The 22152-nt window shown below is 39.1% G+C and overlaps 2 long non-coding RNA genes across 6 annotated transcripts in view; one reads left to right on the forward strand and one right to left on the reverse strand.

The window, feature by feature from the left end:
- The first annotated feature begins 80 nt into the window (after nt 1-80).
- On the forward strand, nt 81-1573 carry LOC145861364 (uncharacterized). Its single transcript, XR_014381114.1, has 2 exons — nt 81-218; nt 506-1573. It is a non-coding gene; the product is annotated as an uncharacterized LOC145861364 (long non-coding RNA).
- Nucleotides 1574-4376: 2803 nt separating this feature from the next.
- Nucleotides 4377-22152, reverse strand: part of LOC145861361 (uncharacterized) — a 28265-nt gene continuing 10489 nt past the window's right edge. For 3 of the 5 annotated variants that reach the window (XR_014381105.1, XR_014381103.1, XR_014381101.1), the window contains 4 exons: nt 16679-17098; nt 12447-14549; nt 6720-7139; nt 4377-4590 (listed from right to left, as the gene is read on the reverse strand). This is a non-coding gene — a long non-coding RNA (uncharacterized LOC145861361). The remainder of the gene's footprint in view (nt 4591-6719; nt 7140-12446; nt 14550-16678; nt 17099-22152) is intronic. The other 2 variants (XR_014381102.1, XR_014381104.1) reach the window with 2 other exon arrangements.

Here is a 22152-nt window from a genome sequence, read left to right on the forward strand (position 1 = left end):
TATTCCTTCTTGTCCGCTCGCCTTTCTGTTCAGTTCCCTATGAAACTTTATAGATTAAACTTTATTTCATGTGCATTTGTAAAATCGCAACACACTTCACAATGAAAGATGGCAAACATTAGGCATTAAAATAAGTTAAACAACAACTTCAATCTCCAGGATCTCTCCCCTCTCTTCAAACAGGAATAACAACATAGTTAAGTGATGACGCCAAAGAAGTGAGTGTTTGGAGGATATACAGTTGAAGTCAGAAGTTTACGATGTGACCCAGTCGTTCTTTTTAAATGTTCCATTGCCATACTGGCTGGAAACGTTCTTATCCCTTGCTTGCTAGCTAGCCAACTGTGGCTAACTTACAGTCATGTCAAAAAGTGCAGCCAGAATAACAGCAAAGTATTTGCATTTGTTTAAGATGTTTTCTATTTACATTTATTTGGATACATCTATAACAATGAGCTAATGATGCACGATTTTAACTGGCATAGAAAATGTGCTCTCTCGACAGGACACTGTTGTTCAGAAGAGCTAGCCAACAACACAACTAACACAATCACTTCAAACTGAAGCTGGAAAGACAGCAAACTAGGTGCACTTCATAAATATTTTACGTTTTCGATTGATAATTATTTGTGTATATATCCATAAAAATGATGCTGATTCATGATTTCGACTGGTTGAGAAAAGCTGCCTGCATGTCTATCTCATCCCGACAGCTGGAGATCGAATTTGAATGTTGAAATAATGTTGCAAATGTCAGAGACAGACAGCAACGTTTGTACAAATTCTCCAGTGTTGAAAACTAACTGTGAGACGGCCCACAGTCCGGAGCCGAGAGGGAGACGGCCCACAGTCCGGAGCCGAGAGGGAGACGGCCCACAGTCCGGAGCCGGCGCAGCCAGAGTCGTCCTTCAGCCCGATGTCTCCAGCGATGCGCCATAGCCCAGAGACTTCGGGAGGGGTAAAATTTAATAAGTATTTAGCGGGGGTGGACAGGTTAGGTTGGAGTAAGGCCGGAGCCTGACCCACCTCCGTAGTAGGAGGTTGGGGAGGGGGGGGGGGGTGTAGCACAAGAACCGTCGGTGACGGTGGCCACCCTCCCTCCCCTCCCTTTAGTTAAGATTTTTTTTGTGTGTGTTTATTTTTGTGTAAGGTGCATCCAGGGTCTGCACCTTCAGGGGGGGGGGGGGGGGGGGGGGAGGAGAGTACTGTCACGTCCAGTATAAGGGGTTATTTGTTATTGTAGTTTGGTCAGGACGTGGCAGGGGTGTGTTTGTTTAGTGTTTCGGGGTTTGTTGGGCTATGTTCTATGTTAGTATATTTCTATGTTTATCTAGTATGTCTAGTTCTATGTTTAGTTAATGGGGTTGACCTTCAATTGGAAGCAGCTGCTCCTAGTTGCTTCTAATTGAAGGTCCTATTTAAGAGGGGTGTTTTTCTATGGGATTTTTTGTGGGTAGTTGTTCCTTGTTTTAGTGTTTGTTGCACCTGACAGGACTGTTTCGTTTTGTTCTTTTTTTGTATATGTATTTAGTTGTTTTTCCTTCTTCAAAATAAAAAGATGAGTATACATATTCCCGCTGCGTTTTGGTCTAATCCATACGACAACCGTGACATTACCGATGGGTGGGGCACATTGATCATCAGTTATCATATAAAAAAACTGCAAAACATTAGCCTCCAACCTATGAAAAAAGCCTGTGATGGCCGGGCTATCTACTCAGAATATTGCAAAATGTGCTTTCACCGAAAAGCTATTTTAAAATCGGACACCGCGATTGCATAAAGGAGTTCTGTATCTATAATTCTTAAAATAATTGTTATATTTTTTATGAACGTTTATCGTGAGTAATTTAGTAAATTCACCGGAAGTGTTCGGTGGGAATGCTAGTTCTGAACGTCACATGCTAATGTAAAAGCTGGTTTTTGATATAAATATGAACTTAATTGAACAAAAAATGCATGTATTGTATACCATAATGTCCTAGGAGTGTCATCTGATGAAGATCATCAAAGATTAGTGCTGCATTTAGCTGTGGTTTTGTTTTTTGTGACATTATATGCTAGCTTGAAAAATGGGTGTCTGATTATTTCTGGCTGGGTACTCTCCTGACATAATCTAATGTTTTGCTTTCGTTGTAAAGCCTTTTTGAAATCGGACAGTGTGGTTAGATAAAGGAGAGTCTTGTCTTTAAAATGGTGTAAAATAGTCATATGTTTGAAAAATGGAAGTTTCTGGATTTTCGAGGAGTTTGTATTTCGCGCCACGCCCTATCATTGGATATTGGAGCGGTGTTCCGCTAGCGGAACGTCTAGATGTAAGAGGTTAATGCAACCGCTGTGTCAGATTTCAAAAAAGCTTTACGGCAAAAGCACACTTTTCAATAATCTGAATACAGCGCACAGTCACCAAAACAAGCCATACAGATACCCGCCATGTTGTGGAGTCAACAAAACTCAGAAATAGCATGATAAATATTCACTTACCTTTGATCTTCATCAGAATGCACTCCCAGGAATCCCAGTTCCACAATAAATGTTTGTTTTGTTACAATAAAGTCAATATTTATGTCCAAATACCTCCTTTTTGTTTGCGCGTTCAGTTCACTATTCCAAATGCAGTAGCCGCATGCACTGGGTCCAGAGGAAAAGTCAAAAAAGTTGCTTTACAGTTTGTAGAAACATGTCAAATGATGTATAGAATCAATCTTTAGGATGTTTTTTTATCATAAATCTTCAATAATATTCCAACCGGACAATTCCTTTGTCTTCAGAAATGTAAAGGAACTCAGCTCGCTCTCTCGGCCGCACGCGTGTGACTGAGCTCATGGCTTTTTTCCAGACACATGATTCCAATAACTCTTTTTCTCTCCCCATTCACAGTAGAAGCCTGCAACAACGTTCTAAAGACTGTTGACATCTAGTGGAAGCCTTAGGAAGTGCAACATGACCCCACAGACACTGTATATTGGATTGGCAATCACTTGAAAAACTACAAACCTCAGATTTCCCACTTCCTGGTTGGATTTTTCTCAGGTTTTTGCCTGCCATATGAGTTCTGTTATACTCACTGACATCGTTCAAACAGTTTTAGAAACTTCAGAGTGTTTTCTATCCAAATCTACTAATAATATGCATATCCTAGCTTCTGGGCTTGAGTAGCAGGCAGTTTACTCTGGGCACAGTTTACTTCCGGACCTGAAAATACTACCCCCTACCCCAAAGACGTTAAAGTTTTGTATACTCACTGTACATTACATTTTTTATTGCTCTGGTATGGTGTATGTGAGGTATCACCTGTATTCATTTCAGTAACTCTATGCCAGTGGAAGGTTAAATAAATAGTCCATTCTCAAATCAAATTCATTTGGCTTCAAAATTGCTTGATTTAAAGGCATAGTATGTGACTTGGTAAGCTGACGGTTGGTATTGGGGAAATATTATGTCACCTGTAGGTACAGAATAATAATTTGTGTGTGTACGTGCATGTGTTATGGCTTCTTCTTTGCATCTTCACATTTGAATTATAGAGTAGGCATTAATGCAGATATCATGAACTGTAGCATATGCCCCCCCCCCCCCTCCCATCCAGCACACACACACACACAGGATGTGTAGCCATGAATCGCTGATGAAATATTTAAACTGGGGTAATCATTTGTTCTTTCTTCTATCCTCCCTTTCTCTCCCAGTTCTGTCTCTCTTTCTCTCTCTTTCTCTTTCTATGTGAAGGTCTGTCGTTGTACTCTAGGGGAAACAGGGCGTGACATGCTGAGGTGATTCCACGGAAGACACTGGATGAAGAAAACGACAATTATATCACAGGAAAACACATGCACACACGCCTGCAGACACACTGCAACACCCCCCCCCCCCCCCCCCCCCCCCCCCACAAACACACACACACTCTCTCTCTCACACACACACATACATTTGATTCTCATGAATAACCATTAAGCCATTTGCTAAGATTTCCCCCATTTTGACATGTGGACCTGTTCTCACTCTTACCCTGACGGATCGCTCCAGACACTTTTTCGGTCTTGTCTGAGGTATTTTATATTGAATGTCAGAATGGCCATATTCTGAATACACTCTAGCACTAAATCAATGATCATTTACTACGCTTTTCCATTGAAGGCCATATTGAGGTTAAATCAATGACTGGAGTTTTCAATTGATAAAAAACAAATGACTATCTCATGTTGAAAGTGCAAGTCAGTATAGTGTATTTACTGGTCAATGTATTCCCTATACTGTACTTTGACTTGTCTAGTCATTCCTTGTATTCATATTTTTTTGGTGTATTGTACCTCCTTGACTAATCAATCACATCATTCCATGTATTAGAAAAACAGTTTTGTGTTTGGTTAAATAAGTTATTCTGTATGTTTGTCTCTTTTTTAATGTAGAATATTACATCAAATCAAATCCAAACAAATCACTATCTCTGTCAGATCCATTAGCCTTTATCTTCTGTGGCCAGATGACGTGGCGAGGTCCACATCCTGCTGAACATCCAATCACATCTTATCGGTCCCTGCGGTCTGGTGTGCTGAGAGTCATCTGTGTGGTGGTCTTGGGAGGCCATTACTGTGAGTAAAAGATGTCGAAAATACATATTTTTGGTTGAAAAGATGTTTGAAATCGCTTAAGGATCCACCCTTTTTTTCAATTTTCACCTAAAATGACATACCAAAATTAAACTGCATATTCTTGATACCATTTGAAAGGAAACACTGAAGTTTGTGGAAATGTGAAATTAACGTAGGAGAATATAACACATTAGATCTGGTAAAAGATAAAGAAAAAAACTACATTTTTTTGTATTATCATCTTTGAAATGCAAGAGAAAGGCCACAATGTATTATTCTTGCCCAGGCGCAATTTGTGATTTTTGCCACTAGACGGCAGCAGTGTATGTGCAAAGTTTTAGACTGATCCAATGAACCATTGTATTCCTGATCAACATTTTGTATCAAGACTGCCCAAATGTGCCGAATTGGATTATTAATAACTTTTCAAGTTCATAACTGTGCACTCTCCTCAAACAATAGCATGGTATTCTTTCACTGTAATAGCTACTGCAATTTGGACAGTGCAGTTAGAGTAACAAGAATTAACCTGTTTTGGCTAGGGGGCAGTATTTTCACAGCCGGATAAAAAAAACGTACCCGATTTAATCTGATTATTACTCCTGCCCAGAAACTAGAATATGCATATAATTATTAGCTTTGGATAGAAAACACTCCAAAGTTTCTAAAACTGTTTGAATGGTGTCTGTGAGTATAACAGAACTCATTTGGCAGGCCAAAACCTGAGAAGATTCCATGCAGGAAGTGGCCTGTCTGACAATTTCTTGCCCTTCTTGATTATCTCTATCCATTACAGACGATCTCTGCTGATACGTGACACTTCCTAAGGCTCCCATGGGCTGTCAGAAGGCGGCAAAAAGCTGAATCGTGGCTTTGCAGGCTCTGGTTGAAAAAAAGTAGCGCGTTTGGGTAGTGGCTGGTTACAGTACTGTGAGACTCAGGCTCGTGCCCGCGTCGACCGAATGCTTTGTTTTCTTTTGTCTGTTTACCTAAACGCAGATTCCCGGTCAGAATATTATCACTTTTTTACGAGAAAAATGGCATAAAAATTGATTTTAAACAGCGGTTGACATGCTTCGAAGTACGGTAATGGAATATTTAGAAATCTTTTGTCACGAATTGCGCCATGCTCGTGACCCTTATTTACACTTCGGATAGTGTCTTGAACGCACGAACAAAACGCCGTTATTTGGATATAACGATGGATTATTTTAGACCAAACCAACATTTGTTATTGAAGTAGCAGTCCTGGGAGTGCATTCTGACGAAGACAACAAAGGTAATCAAACTTTTGTAATAGTAAATCGGAGTTTGGTCAGGGCTAAACTTGGTCGGTGTCTAAATGGCTAGCCGTGATGGCTGGGCTATCTACTGAGAATATTGCAAAATGTGCTTTCACCGAAAAGCTATTTTAAAATCGGACATATCGAGTGCATAGAGGAGTTCTGTATCTATAATTCTTAAAATAATTGTTATGTTTTTTGTGAACGTTTATCGTGAGTAATTTAGTAAATTCACCGGATGTTTGCGGGGGTATGCTAGTTCTGAACGTCACATGCTAATGTAAAAAGCTGGTTTTTGATGTAAATATGAACTTGATTGAACAAAACATGCATGCATTGTATAACATAATGTCCTAGGGTTGTCATCTGATGAAGATCATCAAAGGTTAGTGCTGCATTTAGCTGTGGTTTGGGTTTATGTGACATTATATGCTAGCTTGAAAAATGGGTGTCTGATTATTTCTGGCTGGGTACTCTGCTGACATAATCTAATGTTTTGCTTTCGCTGTAAAGCCTTTTTGAAATCGGACAGTGTGGTTAGATTAACGAGAGTCTTGTCTTTAAAATGGTGTAAAATAGTCATATGTTTGAAAAATGGAAGTTTTCGGATTTTAGAGGAGTTTGTATTTCGCGCCACGCCCATCATTGGATATTGGAGCAGGTGTTCCGCTAGCGGAACGTCTAGATGTAAGAGGTTAAAGCTTATTGCCACTATCAGATATGTCTATGTCCTGGGAAATGTTCTTGTTACTTACAACCTCATGCTAATCGCATTAGCACACATTAGCTCAACCGTCCTGCGGGTGAGACACCAATCTGTAGAGATCCTTATAAAAATAAGTACATTTTGCTCACTGGGATTCTTCAAAATCTTGTGTCCTTGAACGTGTGCAAAGCCTGGGCATCCAAGGCTGCCTCTGTAGAGCCCGGGTCGGTGGTGATCATGGGTCAGTGCGGATTCACGGGTCAGTGCGGATGTATATTCTAGTTTATTTGATTTGATTCACATTGCGGTTGCCACATGATGCTGGATGGTACTTCCTGAATGAGAAGAATCAGAGGGGGTTGGTTAGGTTAGCAATGCAGCTGAACACATTGTCTGAAAAGTGATGTACTGTATACCGAGTGCTGTACAGGACTTACAACACATTCAGATAGTACTGAAGCTTTGTGATGTGAAGATATGGCTGTTACTGCAGTGGTGTGGAGACTGCATTGTTGGGTCTGGTGGACTGACAGAGTTGGCGGCAGAAGATGGAGTAGCCTGGAGGTTAAAACATAATGAATAAAAAATAATAAAATATAAACTGTTAAAGTGTAAGATAAATGTCATGAACCTTTTGACAGCTTGTTATGATAAAAAGGATTTACAACAGGTAAAACTGGACAGGTGGATTAGACTGAAGATGTGTATGGTTGAAAACAATGCAATGTGTAAAGCACTTGTGTTACTTGTTGGAAGTGGAAGCTGGCACACAGATCACCCCAATCATAACACCCACAGAACATTTTGCTCTACGTAAATGCTTAACAAGTTCCTCTAGATGTGCAGAAATGCATTCAGTGTAACTGAGGTACAGTATCACATTGTATCATTGACGTCAGTGGAGAAGAATCTGCAACTACAGTACCTGCTCTGTGGCCCCACCTGGCTCCTCCTGGAAGTGGAGGTGGAACAACATGGGGTACAATGAAGATGAATTTTGGGTACCAATATTTGTAATTCGATATCAATATAACGGTAGCTGTTATTCTAGTAATTTTTTTTATAGTTTATATTGTAGTAAATTCATATTCTAGTTTATGTTCTAGTAAGTTTTTTATAGTTTAGATTGTAGTAAGTTCATATTCTAGTTTATGTTCTAGTAAGTTTTTTTATAGTTTAGATTGTAGTAAGATCATATTCTAGTTTATGTTCTAGCAAGTTTTTTTATAGTTTAGATTGTAGTAAGTTCATATTCTATTTTATGTTCTCGTAAGGTCATATTATAGTTTGTTGTAGTAAGTTTTTTTTATAGTTTATATTGTAGTAAAATCATATTCTAGTTTATGTTCTAGTAAGTTAATATTCTAGTTTATGTTCTAGTAAGTTTTTTATAGTTTAGATTGTAGTAAGTTAATATTCTAGTATATATTTGTCACAGTATCCACCGAGGATGGCGCCCCTCCTCGGTCGGGCGGCGCTCGGCGGTCGTCGTCGCCGGTCTACTAGCTGCCACCGATCTATGTTTCTGTGTTCTTTGTTTTTTGTCTGATCTAGACCGCACCTGTCTCTTGTCTGTCATTAGTGGGGAGGTATTTAGTTTGTTTCTTTGGGTTCGTCTCTGTGCGGGATTGTTTGTTCGTCAGCGGGCAGGTATGTGAACGGTCTGTGCTTTTGCACAATTCTCCCCCAGCGGATTCCTGCTAGAGGAATGTTGTATTTGCCGGGCTGCGCCCCGTGCGTATTTTTGTTTTCTCGGGGTTTACTGTGTTCTCTGGGCGCACCCTATGCCCTTTTGTTACGCCGAGTGGTTTTTCGGTGCAATAAATATACCGTTCTACGACACTACTGGACTACGTCTCCTGCTTTTGACTCTGCCCTTTCCTCCTGCCTTAAGAAACCGTGACAATATTGTAGTAAGTTCACATTCTAGTTTATGTTCTCGTAAGGTCATATTCTAGTTTATGTTCTAGCAAGTTTTTTTATAGTTATATTGTAGGAAGTATATATTCTAGATTATGTAATCAAGCAATAAAAATAATGTCTGAAATGTCTATGTCAAAATTTCTGATTTCCTTACCTTTGACTAAGTTTTTTAAAAAATTGTGTAGTCTTAGTGTAAATTTATCACAATACGCCTGGTGACTTTTTTTTTTCCAGGTTCCACCAGCTAGAGGTGGAAGGTGTTGATGGAAGTCCATCCATGTGCGTAATGTGTCCATTTTCATTGGAATTAGGTTCATAACTATCATCACTGGATTTCTGATTACCTCTGAGAATAACACTGCAACTAAAGCAGTTGCATCAAATTCATTACGCAGATGAAAAAGTAGTCCATCTTGATTTCCAGTGATTAAGTATATAAGAGCCTGACGGAAGTCTAGTGACTTTGATACCAGATTATCTAATTGAGCATATGAGAGAAATTCTGTCTTGCCCATTTTATTCTTGCAAAAAGACACTTTTAGACTTCCTGTTTTAATAGCAGACGCAATATTGGGATCCATAATTCTGTACAAAGGTTTAATATAGAGGTTTTCCATATTAACTGAAGAAATATAAATCCCAGAAATTATGTAAATGTTGTCCATTTCATTTTTTGATCTATTGTAATGCAACAAGTAATAAATTACACTAAGATAATCGTAAAAACTTTTGATGTAAATTACAATAGATGCTTTGGATGGTACATCCATTGAATCATTTACTAACATAATTTTTTTATAAAAAATACAATCTCCAAAATTAAAATGTTGCTTTACTCGATAAATCATTTTACTGATAACCTTTAAGCATTTCAATTTTCTGGGAACATTTTTTAAATTATTTTGAGTTGAAATTTTAATCTTCAAATTTGTTTTTTTTGTAACTTTTATGCCAATAAATGCGTTTTCATTTTCTTTGTACTGAAACACAAAAAATAAATGGAACAGAATTAGATTAACCTTGTTACATTAAACTAACTTGAAGATAAAGGGAGTGGCATGTTTTTCAAGCTTTCCATACAGTCATATGTTGACAAACACTATATGTGATCTTTTGATAAACAGATAAACAAACTCTTTTGATAAACAGACTATTGTAATTACAACATACTCTACATGTAGGTTAACATAGCTTTACCAGTTTAATTAACTGTCATCTAAATGCTCAGAATACGTTTTAAAAGAATCTTACCCCCATGTTGTTCCACTTCAGGTATTGGAAATGGACTGGTGTTGGTTAGGTGTTGGTTATTCATCAGCTTTATTGGGTGGTCAAATTGGGTGTGTCATGTGTGGGTGTTTCTAAGTCTACAGTACACGGATGCATATTCCTTCTTGTCCGCTCGCCTTTCTGTTCAGTTCCCTATGAAACTTTATAGATTAAACTTTATTTCATGTGCATTTGTAAAATCGCAACACACTTCACAATGAAAGATGGCAAACATTAGGCATTAAAATAAGTTAAACAACAACTTCAATCTCCAGGATCTCTCCCCTCTCTTCAAACAGGAATAACAACATAGTTAAGTGATGACGCCAAAGAAGTGAGTGTTTGGAGGATATACAGTTGAAGTCAGAAGTTTACGATGTGACCCAGTCGTTCTTTTTAAATGTTCCATTGCCATACTGGCTGGAAACGTTCTTATCCCTTGCTTGCTAGCTAGCCAACTGTGGCTAACTTACAGTCATGTCAAAAAGTGCAGCCAGAATAACAGCAAAGTATTTGCATTTGTTTAAGATGTTTTCTATTTACATTTATTTGGATACATCTATAACAATGAGCTAATGATGCACGATTTTAACTGGCATAGAAAATGTGCTCTCTCGACAGGACACTGTTGTTCAGAAGAGCTAGCCAACAACACAACTAACACAATCACTTCAAACTGAAGCTGGAAAGACAGCAAACTAGGTGCACTTCATAAATATTTTACGTTTTCGATTGATAATTATTTGTGTATATATCCATAAAAATGATGCTGATTCATGATTTCGACTGGTTGAGAAAAGCTGCCTGCATGTCTATCTCATCCCGACAGCTGGAGATCGAATTTGAATGTTGAAATAATGTTGCAAATGTCAGAGACAGACAGCAACGTTTGTACAAATTCTCCAGTGTTGAAAACTAACTGTGAGACGGCCCACAGTCCGGAGCCGAGAGGGAGACGGCCCACAGTCCGGAGCCGAGAGGGAGACGGCCCACAGTCCGGAGCCGAGAGGGAGACGGCCCACAGTCCGGAGCCGAGAGGGAGACGGCCCACAGTCCGGAGCCGGCGCAGCCAGAGTCGTCCTTCAGCCCGATGTCTCCAGCGATGCGCCATAGCCCAGAGACTTCGGGAGGGGTAAAATTGAATAAGTATTTAGCGGGGGTGGACAGGTTAGGTTGGAGTAAGGCCGGAGCCTGACCCACCTCCGTAGTAGGAGGTTGGGGAGGGGGGGGGGGGGTGTAGCACAAGAACCGTCGGTGACGGTGGCCACCCTCCCTCCCCTCCCTTTAGTTAAGATTTTTTTTGTGTGTGTTTATTTTTGTGTAAGGTGCATCCAGGGTCTGCACCTTCAGGGGGGGAGGGGGGGGGGGGGGGGGGGGGGAGAGAGGAGAGTACTGTCACGTCCAGTATAAGGGGTTATTTGTTATTGTAGTTTGGTCAGGACGTGGCAGGGGTGTGTTTGTTTAGAGTGTTTCGGGGTTTGTTGGGCTATGTTCTATGTTAGTATATTTCTATGTTTATCTAGTATGTCTAGTTCTATGTTTAGTTAATGGGGTTGACCTTCAATTGGAAGCAGCTGCTCCTAGTTGCTTCTAATTGAAGGTCCTATTTAAGAGGGGTGTTTTTCTATGGGATTTTTTGTGGGTAGTTGTTCCTTGTTTTAGTGTTTGTTGCACCTGACAGGACTGTTTCGTTTTGTTCTTTTTTTGTATATGTATTTAGTTGTTTTTCCTTCTTCAAAATAAAAAGATGAGTATACATATTCCCGCTGCGTTTTGGTCTAATCCATACGACAACCGTGACATTACCGATGGGTGGGGCACATTGATCATCAGTTATCATATAAAAAAACTGCAAAACATTAGCCTCCAACCTATGAAAAAAGCCTGTGATGGCCGGGCTATCTACTCAGAATATTGCAAAATGTGCTTTCACCGAAAAGCTATTTTAAAATCGGACACCGCGATTGCATAAAGGAGTTCTGTATCTATAATTCTTAAAATAATTGTTATATTTTTTATGAACGTTTATCGTGAGTAATTTAGTAAATTCACCGGAAGTGTTCGGTGGGAATGCTAGTTCTGAACGTCACATGCTAATGTAAAAGCTGGTTTTTGATATAAATATGAACTTAATTGAACAAAAAATGCATGTATTGTATACCATAATGTCCTAGGAGTGTCATCTGATGAAGATCATCAAAGATTAGTGCTGCATTTAGCTGTGGTTTTGTTTTTTGTGACATTATATGCTAGCTTGAAAAATGGGTGTCTGATTATTTCTGGCTGGGTACTCTCCTGACATAATCTAATGTTTTGCTTTCGTTGTAAAGCCTTTTTGAAATCGGACAGTGTGGTTAGATAAAGGAGAGTCTTGTCTTTAAAATGGTGTAAAATAGTCATATGTTTGAAAAATGGAAGTTTCTGGATTTTCGAGGAGTTTGTATTTCGCGCCACGCCCTATCATTGGATATTGGAGCGGTGTTCCGCTAGCGGAACGTCTAGATGTAAGAGGTTAATGCAACCGCTGTGTCAGATTTCAAAAAAGCTTTACGGCAAAAGCACACTTTTCAATAATCTGAATACAGCGCACAGTCACCAAAACAAGCCATACAGATACCCGCCATGTTGTGGAGTCAACAAAACTCAGAAATAGCATGATAAATATTCACTTACCTTTGATCTTCATCAGAATGCACTCCCAGGAATCCCAGTTCCACAATAAATGTTTGTTTTGTTACAATAAAGTCAATATTTATGTCCAAATACCTCCTTTTTGTTTGCGCGTTCAGTTCACTATTCCAAATGCAGTAGCCGCATGCACTGGGTCCAGAGGAAAAGTCAAAAAAGTTGCTTTACAGTTTGTAGAAACATGTCAAATGATGTATAGAATCAATCTTTAGGATGTTTTTTTATCATAAATCTTCAATAATATTCCAACCGGACAATTCCTTTGTCTTCAGAAATGTAAAGGAACTCAGCTCGCTCTCTCGGCCGCACGCGTGTGACTGAGCTCATGGCTTTTTTCCAGACACATGATTCCAATAACTCTTTTTCTCTCCCCATTCACAGTAGAAGCCTGCAACAACGTTCTAAAGACTGTTGACATCTAGTGGAAGCCTTAGGAAGTGCAACATGACCCCACAGACACTGTATATTGGATTGGCAATCACTTGAAAAACTACAAACCTCAGATTTCCCACTTCCTGGTTGGATTTTTCTCAGGTTTTTGCCTGCCATATGAGTTCTGTTATACTCACTGACATCGTTCAAACAGTTTTAGAAACTTCAGAGTGTTTTCTATCCAAATCTACTAATAATATGCATATCCTAGCTTCTGGGCTTGAGTAGCAGGCAGTTTACTCTGGGCACAGTTTACTTCCGGACCTGAAAATACTACCCCCTACCCCAAAGACGTTAAAGTTTTGTATACTCACTGTACATTACATTTTTTATTGCTCTGGTATGGTGTATGTGAGGTATCACCTGTATTCATTTCAGTAACTCTATGCCAGTGGAAGGTTAAATAAATAGTCCATTCTCAAATCAAATTCATTTGGCTTCAAAATTGCTTGATTTAAAGGCATAGTATGTGACTTGGTAAGCTGACGGTTGGTATTGGGGAAATATTATGTCACCTGTAGGTACAGAATAATAATTTGTGTGTGTACGTGCATGTGTTATGGCTTCTTCTTTGCATCTTCACATTTGAATTATAGAGTAGGCATTAATGCAGATATCATGAACTGTAGCATATGCCCCCCCCCCCCCTCCCATCCAGCACACACACACACACAGGATGTGTAGCCATGAATCGCTGATGAAATATTTAAACTGGGGTAATCATTTGTTCTTTCTTCTATCCTCCCTTTCTCTCCCAGTTCTGTCTCTCTTTCTCTCTCTTTCTCTTTCTATGTGAAGGTCTGTCGTTGTACTCTAGGGGAAACAGGGCGTGACATGCTGAGGTGATTCCACGGAAGACACTGGATGAAGAAAACGACAATTATATCACAGGAAAACACATGCACACACGCCTGCAGACACACTGCAACACCCCCCCCCCCCCCCCCCCCCCCCACAAACACACACACACTCTCTCTCTCACACACACACATACATTTGATTCTCATGAATAACCATTAAGCCATTTGCTAAGATTTCCCCCATTTTGACATGTGGACCTGTTCTCACTCTTACCCTGACGGATCGCTCCAGACACTTTTTCGGTCTTGTCTGAGGTATTTTATATTGAATGTCAGAATGGCCATATTCTGAATACACTCTAGCACTAAATCAATGATCATTTACTACGCTTTTCCATTGAAGGCCATATTGAGGTTAAATCAATGACTGGAGTTTTCAATTGATAAAAAACAAATGACTATCTCATGTTGAAAGTGCAAGTCAGTATAGTGTATTTACTGGTCAATGTATTCCCTATACTGTACTTTGACTTGTCTAGTCATTCCTTGTATTCATATTTTTTTGGTGTATTGTACCTCCTTGACTAATCAATCACATCATTCCATGTATTAGAAAAACAGTTTTGTGTTTGGTTAAATAAGTTATTCTGTATGTTTGTCTCTTTTTTAATGTAGAATATTACATCAAATCAAATCCAAACAAATCACTATCTCTGTCAGATCCATTAGCCTTTATCTTCTGTGGCCAGATGACGTGGCGAGGTCCACATCCTGCTGAACATCCAATCACATCTTATCGGTCCCTGCGGTCTGGTGTGCTGAGAGTCATCTGTGTGGTGGTCTTGGGAGGCCATTACTGTGAGTAAAAGATGTCGAAAATACATATTTTTGGTTGAAAAGATGTTTGAAATCGCTTAAGGATCCACCCTTTTTTTCAATTTTCACCTAAAATGACATACCAAAATTAAACTGCATATTCTTGATACCATTTGAAAGGAAACACTGAAGTTTGTGGAAATGTGAAATTAACGTAGGAGAATATAACACATTAGATCTGGTAAAAGATAAAGAAAAAAACTACATTTTTTTGTATTATCATCTTTGAAATGCAAGAGAAAGGCCACAATGTATTATTCTTGCCCAGGCGCAATTTGTGATTTTTGCCACTAGACGGCAGCAGTGTATGTGCAAAGTTTTAGACTGATCCAATGAACCATTGTATTCCTGATCAACATTTTGTATCAAGACTGCCCAAATGTGCCGAATTGGATTATTAATAACTTTTCAAGTTCATAACTGTGCACTCTCCTCAAACAATAGCATGGTATTCTTTCACTGTAATAGCTACTGCAATTTGGACAGTGCAGTTAGAGTAACAAGAATTAACCTGTTTTGGCTAGGGGGCAGTATTTTCACAGCCGGATAAAAAAAACGTACCCGATTTAATCTGATTATTACTCCTGCCCAGAAACTAGAATATGCATATAATTATTAGCTTTGGATAGAAAACACTCCAAAGTTTCTAAAACTGTTTGAATGGTGTCTGTGAGTATAACAGAACTCATTTGGCAGGCCAAAACCTGAGAAGATTCCATGCAGGAAGTGGCCTGTCTGACAATTTCTTGCCCTTCTTGATTATCTCTATCCATTACAGACGATCTCTGCTGATACGTGACACTTCCTAAGGCTCCCATGGGCTGTCAGAAGGCGGCAAAAAGCTGAATCGTGGCTTTGCAGGCTCTGGTTGAAAAAAAGTAGCGCGTTTGGGTAGTGGCTGGTTACAGTACTGTGAGACTCAGGCTCGTGCCCGCGTCGACCGAATGCTTTGTTTTCTTTTGTCTGTTTACCTAAACGCAGATTCCCGGTCAGAATATTATCACTTTTTTACGAGAAAAATGGCATAAAAATTGATTTTAAACAGCGGTTGACATGCTTCGAAGTACGGTAATGGAATATTTAGAAATCTTTTGTCACGAATTGCGCCATGCTCGTGACCCTTATTTACACTTCGGATAGTGTCTTGAACGCACGAACAAAACGCCGTTATTTGGATATAACGATGGATTATTTTAGACCAAACCAACATTTGTTATTGAAGTAGCAGTCCTGGGAGTGCATTCTGACGAAGACAACAAAGGTAATCAAACTTTTGTAATAGTAAATCGGAGTTTGGTCAGGGCTAAACTTGGTCGGTGTCTAAATGGCTAGCCGTGATGGCTGGGCTATCTACTGAGAATATTGCAAAATGTGCTTTCACCGAAAAGCTATTTTAAAATCGGACATATCGAGTGCATAGAGGAGTTCTGTATCTATAATTCTTAAAATAATTGTTATGTTTTTTGTGAACGTTTATCGTGAGTAATTTAGTAAATTCACCGGATGTTTGCGGGGGTATGCTAGTTCTGAACGTCACATGCTAATGTAAAAAGCTGGTTTTTGATGTAAATATGAACTTGATTGAACAAAACATGCATGCATTGTATAACATAATGTCCTAGGGTTGTCATCTGATGAAGATCATCAAAGGTTAGTGCTGCATTTAGCTGTGGTTTGGGTTTATGTGACATTATATGCTAGCTTGAAAAATGGGTGTCTGATTATTTCTGGCTGGGTACTCTGCTGACATAATCTAATGTTTTGCTTTCGCTGTAAAGCCTTTTTGAAATCGGACAGTGTGGTTAGATTAACGAGAGTCTTGTCTTTAAAATGGTGTAAAATAGTCATATGTTTGAAAAATGGAAGTTTTCGGATTTTAGAGGAGTTTGTATTTCGCGCCACGCCCATCATTGGATATTGGAGCAGGTGTTCCGCTAGCGGAACGTCTAGATGTAAGAGGTTAAAGCTTATTGCCACTATCAGATATGTCTATGTCCTGGGAAATGTTCTTGTTACTTACAACCTCATGCTAATCGCATTAGCACACATTAGCTCAACCGTCCTGCGGGTGAGACACCAATCTGTAGAGATCCTTATAAAAATAAGTACATTTTGCTCACTGGGATTCTTCAAAATCTTGTGTCCTTGAACGTGTGCAAAGCCTGGGCATCCAAGGCTGCCTCTGTAGAGCCCGGGTCGGTGGTGATCATGGGTCAGTGCGGATTCACGGGTCAGTGCGGATGTATATTCTAGTTTATTTGATTTGATTCACATTGCGGTTGCCACATGATGCTGGATGGTACTTCCTGAATGAGAAGAATCAGAGGGGGTTGGTTAGGTTAGCAATGCAGCTGAACACATTGTCTGAAAAGTGATGTACTGTATACCGAGTGCTGTACAGGACTTACAACACATTCAGATAGTACTGAAGCTTTGTGATGTGAAGATATGGCTGTTACTGCAGTGGTGTGGAGACTGCATTGTTGGGTCTGGTGGACTGACAGAGTTGGCGGCAGAAGATGGAGTAGCCTGGAGGTTAAAACATAATGAATAAAAAATAATAAAATATAAACTGTTAAAGTGTAAGATAAATGTCATGAACCTTTTGACAGCTTGTTATGATAAAAAGGATTTACAACAGGTAAAACTGGACAGGTGGATTAGACTGAAGATGTGTATGGTTGAAAACAATGCAATGTGTAAAGCACTTGTGTTACTTGTTGGAAGTGGAAGCTGGCACACAGATCACCCCAATCATAACACCCACAGAACATTTTGCTCTACGTAAATGCTTAACAAGTTCCTCTAGATGTGCAGAAATGCATTCAGTGTAACTGAGGTACAGTATCACATTGTATCATTGACGTCAGTGGAGAAGAATCTGCAACTACAGTACCTGCTCTGTGGCCCCACCTGGCTCCTCCTGGAAGTGGAGGTGGAACAACATGGGGTACAATGAAGATGAATTTTGGGTACCAATATTTGTAATTCGATATCAATATAACGGTAGCTGTTATTCTAGTAATTTTTTTTATAGTTTATATTGTAGTAAATTCATATTCTAGTTTATGTTCTAGTAAGTTTTTTATAGTTTAGATTGTAGTAAGTTCATATTCTAGTTTATGTTCTAGTAAGTTTTTTTATAGTTTAGATTGTAGTAAGATCATATTCTAGTTTATGTTCTAGCAAGTTTTTTTATAGTTTAGATTGTAGTAAGTTCATATTCTATTTTATGTTCTCGTAAGGTCATATTATAGTTTGTTGTAGTAAGTTTTTTTTATAGTTTATATTGTAGTAAAATCATATTCTAGTTTATGTTCTAGTAAGTTAATATTCTAGTTTATGTTCTAGTAAGTTTTTTATAGTTTAGATTGTAGTAAGTTAATATTCTAGTATATATTTGTCACAGTATCCACCGAGGATGGCGCCCCTCCTCGGTCGGGCGGCGCTCGGCGGTCGTCGTCGCCGGTCTACTAGCTGCCACCGATCTATGTTTCTGTGTTCTTTGTTTTTTGTCTGATCTAGACCGCACCTGTCTCTTGTCTGTCATTAGTGGGGAGGTATTTAGTTTGTTTCTTTGGGTTCGTCTCTGTGCGGGATTGTTTGTTCGTCAGCGGGCAGGTATGTGAACGGTCTGTGCTTTTGCACAATTCTCCCCCAGCGGATTCCTGCTAGAGGAATGTTGTATTTGCCGGGCTGCGCCCCGTGCGTATTTTTGTTTTCTCGGGGTTTACTGTGTTCTCTGGGCGCACCCTATGCCCTTTTGTTACGCCGAGTGGTTTTTCGGTGCAATAAATATACCGTTCTACGACACTACTGGACTACGTCTCCTGCTTTTGACTCTGCCCTTTCCTCCTGCCTTAAGAAACCGTGACAATATTGTAGTAAGTTCACATTCTAGTTTATGTTCTCGTAAGGTCATATTCTAGTTTATGTTCTAGCAAGTTTTTTTATAGTTATATTGTAGGAAGTATATATTCTAGATTATGTAATCAAGCAATAAAAATAATGTCTGAAATGTCTATGTCAAAATTTCTGATTTCCTTACCTTTGACTAAGTTTTTTAAAAAATTGTGTAGTCTTAGTGTAAATTTATCACAATACGCCTGGTGACTTTTTTTTTTCCAGGTTCCACCAGCTAGAGGTGGAAGGTGTTGATGGAAGTCCATCCATGTGCGTAATGTGTCCATTTTCATTGGAATTAGGTTCATAACTATCATCACTGGATTTCTGATTACCTCTGAGAATAACACTGCAACTAAAGCAGTTGCATCAAATTCATTACGCAGATGAAAAAGTAGTCCATCTTGATTTCCAGTGATTAAGTATATAAGAGCCTGACGGAAGTCTAGTGACTTTGATACCAGATTATCTAATTGAGCATATGAGAGAAATTCTGTCTTGCCCATTTTATTCTTGCAAAAAGACACTTTTAGACTTCCTGTTTTAATAGCAGACGCAATATTGGGATCCATAATTCTGTACAAAGGTTTAATATAGAGGTTTTCCATATTAACTGAAGAAATATAAATCCCAGAAATTATGTAAATGTTGTCCATTTCATTTTTTGATCTATTGTAATGCAACAAGTAATAAATTACACTAAGATAATCGTAAAAACTTTTGATGTAAATTACAATAGATGCTTTGGATGGTACATCCATTGAATCATTTACTAACATAATTTTTTTATAAAAAATACAATCTCCAAAATTAAAATGTTGCTTTAATCGATCAATCATTTTACTGATAACCTTTAAGCATTTCAATTTTCTGGGAACATTTTTTAAATTATTTTGAGTTGAAATTTTAATCTTCAAATTTGTTTTTTTTGTAACTTTTATGCCAATAAATGCGTTTTCATTTTCTTTGTACTGAAACACAAAAAATAAATGGAACAGAATTAGATTAACCTTGTTACATTAAACTAACTTGAAGATAAAGGGAGTGGCATGTTTTTCAAGCTTTCCATACAGTCATATGTTGACAAACACTATATGTGATCTTTTGATAAACAGATAAACAAACTCTTTTGATAAACAGACTATTGTAATTACAACATACTCTACATGTAGGTTAACATAGCTTTACCAGTTTAATTAACTGTCATCTAAATGCTCAGAATACGTTTTAAAAGAATCTTACCCCCATGTTGTTCCACTTCAGGTATTGGAAATGGACTGGTGTTGGTTAGGTGTTGGTTATTCATCAGCTTTATTGGGTGGTCAAATTGGGTGTGTCATGTGTGGGTGTTTCTAAGTCTACAGTACACGGATGCATATTCCTTCTTGTCCGCTCGCCTTTCTGTTCAGTTCCCTATGAAACTTTATAGATTAAACTTTATTTCATGTGCATTTGTAAAATCGCAACACACTTCACAATGAAAGATGGCAAACATTAGGCATTAAAATAAGTTAAACAACAACTTCAATCTCCAGGATCTCTCCCCTCTCTTCAAACAGGAATAACAACATAGTTAAGTGATGACGCCAAAGAAGTGAGTGTTTGGAGGATATACAGTTGAAGTCAGAAGTTTACGATGTGACCCAGTCGTTCTTTTTAAATGTTCCATTGCCATACTGGCTGGAAACGTTCTTATCCCTTGCTTGCTAGCTAGCCAACTGTGGCTAACTTACAGTCATGTCAAAAAGTGCAGCCAGAATAACAGCAAAGTATTTGCATTTGTTTAAGATGTTTTCTATTTACATTTATTTGGATACATCTATAACAATGAGCTAATGATGCACGATTTTAACTGGCATAGAAAATGTGCTCTCTCGACAGGACACTGTTGTTCAGAAGAGCTAGCCAACAACACAACTAACACAATCACTTCAAACTGAAGCTGGAAAGACAGCAAACTAGGTGCACTTCATAAATATTTTACGTTTTCGATTGATAATTATTTGTGTATATATCCATAAAAATGATGCTGATTCATGATTTCGACTGGTTGAGAAAAGCTGCCTGCATGTCTATCTCATCCCGACAGCTGGAGATCGAATTTGAATGTTGAAATAATGTTGCAAATGTCAGAGACAGACAGCAACGTTTGTACAAATTCTCCAGTGTTGAAAACTAACTGTGAGACGGCCCACAGTCCGGAGCCGAGAGGGAGACGGCCCACAGTCCGGAGCCGAGAGGGAGACGGCCCACAGTCCGGAGCCGAGAGGGAGACGGCCCACAGTCCGGAGCCGAGAGGGAGACGGCCCACAGTCCGGAGCCGGCGCAGCCAGAGTCGTCCTTCAGCCCGATGTCTCCAGCGATGCGCCATAGCCCAGAGACTTCGGGAGGGGTAAAATTGAATAAGTATTTAGCGGGGGTGGACAGGTTAGGTTGGAGTAAGGCCGGAGCCTGACCCACCTCCGTAGTAGGAGGTTGGGGAGGGGGGGGGGGGGTGTAGCACAAGAACCGTCGGTGACGGTGGCCACCCTCCCTCCCCTCCCTTTAGTTAAGATTTTTTTTGTGTGTGTTTATTTTTGTGTAAGGTGCATCCAGGGTCTGCACCTTCAGGGGGGGAGGGGGGGGGGGGGGGGGGGGGGGAGAGAGGAGAGTACTGTCACGTCCAGTATAAGGGGTTATTTGTTATTGTAGTTTGGTCAGGACGTGGCAGGGGTGTGTTTGTTTAGAGTGTTTCGGGGTTTGTTGGGCTATGTTCTATGTTAGTATATTTCTATGTTTATCTAGTATGTCTAGTTCTATGTTTAGTTAATGGGGTTGACCTTCAATTGGAAGCAGCTGCTCCTAGTTGCTTCTAATTGAAGGTCCTATTTAAGAGGGGTGTTTTTCTATGGGATTTTTTGTGGGTAGTTGTTCCTTGTTTTAGTGTTTGTTGCACCTGACAGGACTGTTTCGTTTTGTTCTTTTTTTGTATATGTATTTAGTTGTTTTTCCTTCTTCAAAATAAAAAGATGAGTATACATATTCCCGCTGCGTTTTGGTCTAATCCATACGACAACCGTGACATTACCGATGGGTGGGGCACATTGATCATCAGTTATCATATAAAAAAACTGCAAAACATTAGCCTCCAACCTATGAAAAAAGCCTGTGATGGCCGGGCTATCTACTCAGAATATTGCAAAATGTGCTTTCACCGAAAAGCTATTTTAAAATCGGACACCGCGATTGCATAAAGGAGTTCTGTATCTATAATTCTTAAAATAATTGTTATATTTTTTATGAACGTTTATCGTGAGTAATTTAGTAAATTCACCGGAAGTGTTCGGTGGGAATGCTAGTTCTGAACGTCACATGCTAATGTAAAAGCTGGTTTTTGATATAAATATGAACTTAATTGAACAAAAAATGCATGTATTGTATACCATAATGTCCTAGGAGTGTCATCTGATGAAGATCATCAAAGATTAGTGCTGCATTTAGCTGTGGTTTTGTTTTTTGTGACATTATATGCTAGCTTGAAAAATGGGTGTCTGATTATTTCTGGCTGGGTACTCTCCTGACATAATCTAATGTTTTGCTTTCGTTGTAAAGCCTTTTTGAAATCGGACAGTGTGGTTAGATAAAGGAGAGTCTTGTCTTTAAAATGGTGTAAAATAGTCATATGTTTGAAAAATGGAAGT

This window comes from Salmo salar, chromosome 17 (assembly GCF_965601325.2).
Source record: "Salmo salar chromosome 17, fSalSal1, whole genome shotgun sequence".
Lineage (NCBI taxonomy): Eukaryota > Metazoa > Chordata > Actinopteri > Salmoniformes > Salmonidae > Salmo > Salmo salar.